This window comes from Helianthus annuus, chromosome 13 (assembly GCF_002127325.2).
Source record: "Helianthus annuus cultivar XRQ/B chromosome 13, HanXRQr2.0-SUNRISE, whole genome shotgun sequence".
NCBI lineage: Eukaryota > Viridiplantae > Streptophyta > Magnoliopsida > Asterales > Asteraceae > Helianthus > Helianthus annuus.
The window spans coordinates 170,039,196-170,044,979 of record NC_035445.2 but is presented as its reverse complement, the minus strand read 5'-3'; the positions used below and the strand labels follow the sequence as shown (position 1 = coordinate 170,044,979).

At 39.1% G+C, this 5,784-nt stretch overlaps 1 non-coding gene across 1 annotated transcript; it reads left to right on the top strand.

The window, feature by feature from the left end:
• The first annotated feature begins 252 nt into the window (after positions 1 to 252).
• On the top strand, positions 253 to 358 carry LOC118486031. The gene has a single exon (XR_004877888.1). It is a non-coding gene; the product is annotated as a small nucleolar RNA R71 (small nucleolar RNA).
• Positions 359 to 5,784: the final 5,426 nt, after the last annotated feature.

Here is a 5,784-nt window from a genome sequence, read left to right as displayed (position 1 = left end):
ACATCATAAATTTGGTTAGAAGTTTGAACATTACCGTCATCTATTGCGTGCACTTGAGGTCGGGCAATGGCCGGTCGTGCTCTTCTTGATGCTTGAGCTTTTCTCTTTGATGTAGTTGCCATGCTCTCCAAAAACTCCCAATCATCGTTCTCGTAATTTGTACCAAAAGTCCCGCCGGTGATGGACATTAAATCATGAGCATCTTCGGCACTCAACCCCTCGTAAAAGGCATTCATTAATTCCCACAATTCGATTCCATGGTGAGGGCAATTTTTGATCATCATATTGAATCGTTCAAATGCCTCATGGAACATCTCACCATGTTGTTGTTGAAAGCTCCTCAACCCCTTCCTAGCATCGTTGGTCTTTTGGGCGGCGTAAAACTCATCCAAGAAAGTTTGTTGCATTTCCCCCCATGTATATATGGATGCTGAAGGTAATGTGTAGAACCATTTTTTCGCCTTATCTTCCAAAGAAAATTGGAATAATACCAATTTAATATCGTCAGCCGAGAACCCTTGACTCCCAAGAGTGTTACAAATTGAGTCATAAGCCTCCAAATGAAAGTAAGGCTCCTCCGTTGCTAACCCCTTATATTTTGGTGAACTTTGCAAAGAGTTGGTCCTCACTTCAAATGTCCTCCCTTGATCATTGTGAGGAATGACTACCGGTGAAGGGTTATGAGTGATTACGGCCTAAAATGTGCTTCGATGCCCCTCACGTTTTCTCTAAGGTGCCTCCTTGGTACACCGAACCTACCCCTTGGGGGAATAGGACCCATTGGCCTTGGCACATGCCCTTGTGGTGCAATTGGTTGTTGAAACTGTTGTTGCGGCATTAGTGGGCGTTGAGGTGGTCTTTGAAATTGTGGTTGCACATGTTGCGGCCGGACTTGTTGCAATGGTATAGGGCGTTGCATTTGTGGCCCTTTTGGTCTTGGCCGAATGTTTTGTGGTATGAGTTGTTGTTGTTGTGGCATTCCACCGACACTTGCCATCCCTTGCGATTGACTTTGCACATAACCGAATTCTCCTTGATCACCATAACCTCCGTAAGCATACCCATCTTCATCATACCCCTCAAACTCCTCAAATCCTTCATCATACCCATCTCTTTGAATTCCCGACGATTGCCCAAATGGAAGAGTCGAGTATTGGAAACCCGACTGGTTTGATGGTCGAAACGGTGTAGCATGGAAAATGGACGAAATTGGTGCTATGGTATGGCTTGAATATGACGGACCCGCACCCGGGAAGAAATGGGATAATGGTGGTATAGTAGTGGAAGGGTTAAATGTGATGGTTGGTTCTTCTTGTGTAGTAATGGGCTGTGTGGTGTTGGTTGATGTGACATTTTGAAGTATGGTGGGTTCGGTAGTATTTGGTGGAATGGTGGTATTTGGTGAAGGTTGAGTGGATGTTGGTATAAATGATGAGGTGGATTCACCCGTAGTGGGTGGTGGTGGTGGTGGTGGATCCATGTATCGAAGTGGTGTAATCGGTGTAATTGGTGTTGTTGGTGAACTGCTGATTGTGTTTTCCCTTAACAAAATTCTGTTTGCTCGCAAAGTTCGTTCAATTTCCGGATCAAATGCCAATGGTGAAAGCTTGTGAGAGTTTCTAGTACGCATGCACCTGTAAATACCTGCACATTAACACACCCAGCGTAAACCAGAAAAATAACAAACTTAAGAAAAGCAAAAATAACACACGTTGCGCACTACTCCCCGGCAACGGCGCCAAAATTTGACATGATGTCGTGGTCACAATCAAATTTAATCCTAATAACAACTATATAGATAGTGGCAAGTGGGTATCGAACACAGGGAGTTTGTGGAATATGTTTTATTTGAAAGTTTGTCTAATTTAACTAAATTAATCTAATTGCAAAAGAAATAAAATTCAAGAGTTTATGTGAGTGAATTGGTTTTAGACTAAATTGAACTAAGTAAATTGCAAGAGAAAAGTTTGGTTGTAAGCAAATTAGAGACAAATGACCATCCTAGATTTCCGGTTTGTTTCGACATTCATATTATCATTCCACTAGAAAGAACTACATAGACATAGCTCATGTGTGATTACTTGCAGTGATGAAAGGGAACTAAGTACTCAGATTCCTAGAACGTGAGGTTGTTACCCGATGATCAATCAACCCTTACCCAATCCTAATTCTACCCATGATATCTCGATTGCCAATGGCACCAAGAACGTATGGTTTCAAACTAGATGAACATAAGAATTAACAAGCTACTAACAAACAATCACACACCATAACAAACCAACCATAAAGATAAGGATTGCTATTCTAGAAATTAAGAAATCAAATACAAAATGTCTCAAGCAAACCTTTAATCTAGGACGATCATAAATGTTTAGCCACACATGGCTCGAATCAACATCATAACGAAAATATTATTGTTCATAAAGATCCAAGACCAAAAACTAATGATTGCCAGATGTTCTTCCCACCAAAAAGTCTCCATGAAGCTCCCCAATTCGTTCACAAGTGAAGCATAACCGATTGGAAATGATAAGTCATCATAAATCCCCTCAAAATGGCAATTAAATGAGGAAGTTACATTTTTAGATCAGTCGGAGCCGTAAGCTACGCCTCCCAGCCGTAGCTTACGGCAGTCAGCGTGATTACACCAGTCAACCAGGAGCCGTAACCTACGGCCCCCAGCCGTAGGTTACGGCGAGCATTGGGTCTTACGCTGCTCCTCTCCTGTCTTACGGCTAGCATTTTCTTGGAACATTGGTGACCGTAACCTACGGCTCCCAGCCATAGGTTACAGTCCTGAGTGGCCTTCTTCTCCTTGTTTCTCCTTCTACACTTGCTCTCTTCATCTTTTTTATTTCAAACTTCTATCATCCATCCAAACTTCCTAAAACTCGTGTTTTGAGCACTTTCACACCTGCATAATCAATATCTTGTGATTACCTAATTCACGCAAATAACCGGATAAAATATGGGATTTTATTCTATTTAAAGGTCTTACGGGTTGTCCTACGGACCACCCGTCAATATGAAAAGGCATTATAGTCATTTCAAGTCATAGTCAACAGATTAGTCAACAAATTTGAGGCAGGGGGTAAAGTTGCGACATAACAGCAAACAGTGGGGGGGTAAAATTGCAATTATTTCCTTAGGGGGTAGACATGTCAATGACCCCTAACCTCAGGAGGTAAAATTGCAGTTTACTCTTTTTATAATATCCATTGATTATTAAAAATAAAGACGCCCCAATAGGCCAATTTGTATTATATTATATCTTTAACCATACTATAACAAAGCAGCTACAAATAAACACGTCAAATTTATATTTTTTTAACGGATAAAGCCTTCAAATCGATTGGAGTTAAAATATCATATTGCTAGTCAAATAACACAAATTTTGTAAACCATCCCGAATAGATGTGTTAAGAGCTATAAACATGCATGACTTATTGTACTCTTAGAGAGACCTTGCATAGCTGATCCAAGAATCATCTAGTAAACTACCCAGAGCCACTTAAAAGGACCTCAGTTCTTAATTTCAATTTATATATAAAAAGATAAAATTTGTTAAGAGTAAATTACAAAAATCGTCTTTACATTAACTTCAGACTGCAAACTATATCCTTTATATGGATTAGGATCAAATACAAAGGATCCTAATTGTAAGAAGTGTACGAAAGATTTATAGAGTGACAAGTGTCCAATAACCTAAAAAAACCCACTATACAAAAAAACCCCACTAAAAAAAAAACCTTAAACATCCACCACCACCACCAAAAACCTAACCCCCCCCCCCACACACATCACCCACCCCCAATTTTTTTTTTTTTTTTTTTTTTTTTTTTTTTTTTTGCCGAGGGGGTGGGGGGTGGGGGTTTAGGTTTTTGGGTGGTGGTGGGGGTGGGTGTTTAGTTTTTTTTTTAGATTTTTTTTAGGTTTCTGGGGGGTGGGGTTTAGGTTTTTTCTTAGGTTTTTGAGGGGGTGGGGGGGGGGTTTAGGTTTTTTGGGGGTTTTTTTGGTGAGGTATAGTTTTTTTTTTTCATTTTTGCCCGGGGGGGGGGGGGGGGGAGGGGGTTTAGGTTTTTGGGTGGTGGGGTGGGGTGGGGTGGGGGTGGGGGTGGGTGTTTAGGTTTTTGGTGGTGATGTAGTGGGTTTAGTTTTAGGTTATTGGACACTAGTCACTCTATAAATCCTTCTTACACTTCTTACAATTAGAAGTCTTTGTAGAATAACTTGACCCTATATGTATTCATAAAGTACAAAAAATATAGTCGATGTTTACAAACCATTACACGTTACGTCCTTTGACTCTAACTCAGTTGATTTTCATAGTTAAACTAGTGAATTTATCCTGCGCTTCGCGGCGAAAATTTAGTCGATATCTATTTTTTCTGTTACGGTATTGACAATCGCTATAGTTATCGAAAGAGAAAACTTTACATCAATCGGAAACACTAAAAACAAATATTGACATCGGTACTGATGTTGTTTAGTAATATTAGTTTGGTTGGTTTGCATTCCATGTTTATTTTTACTCAACATTGAGATATATATTTTATTGAAAACATATATTGTGTCGTTATCGTACCAAACCGAACCAAAACCAACTGAACAACATCTGTATCGGTACCAATGTTTATTTTTATTATTTTTGCTTTTCTTAAACTAACGTCGTATCACTATCATACATGACTAAACCGAAAAATGTTGGTATTGGTATGTATTCATTTTTATGGTTTCTTGTTTAATAACGGATATAGTACCTCTACCTTAGTGAACTTAACCGAAACAGAACGAACAACATTGGTTTCGGTACTGGTATTTATTTTTATTGTCTTTTCTTTCGATAAATTGACACTCTACCGCTACGCTATCGTACCACATAACACCAGTACCAGTACGTGTATTCATTTTTAGGATTTCAGGTTTAGAGAAGTTTTAATTTCTACAACTTTGTATGCGACGATAAATGAATATCAATACCAATACCGTGACAATCTAAACCGATCAATACCGTTTGAACAATATTGGTGCCGGTACCAGTGTTTGTTTTTATCATTTTTGATCGATGTAAAACATTTGTTGATTTCTATACCAAGTGCATATCGGACCTCTACTGTATTGAAGCAAATCGTACTGATCCAATGCCCATGGTAACGTACTGTCATAATGTCGCGGGCAAATAACTTAGAATATATAACACAGGTTATTCATAATAAATCAAATCAAATAGTAAAAAAAAAAACTATTAAAAATTAAAAAAAATACTTAAAAATTGTTGTGTACTATTCATCATCACTTTTAATTATCATCACTTTTAATTCATATGTATAATATGAACAAGTGGACTTCATATGATGGCAAATTAGCCTTTTTACCCCTATATTTATATAAAACATTTTAAATATATATTTTAGCTATTTATTCAATTCTATCTCTTTCTTCCACCTCTCTCACACACACTCACATCACTGCTACCACCACTAGCCACCCCACCATCATCGGATCTAACCACCACCACCCACCACATCCACCTGCCGCCGTCAACCTCTCCCACTGCAACCATCACACAACCACCACTGCACCCATCACACCACCAGATTTAACCATAAAAACCCATTATTCAAATTAAAAACCCAAATATGAAAACCCACCCTGAATTATTTGCTTCGGTTCTGAGTTAATTACGTATCTCAGGATCTTGTGGATGTTGGAAACTCACGGGTATGTGCTTGGGAGCCTCCTTGCTACCGGTCGCCTATTCCACCTCCCGAGTTAAAAGGCGAA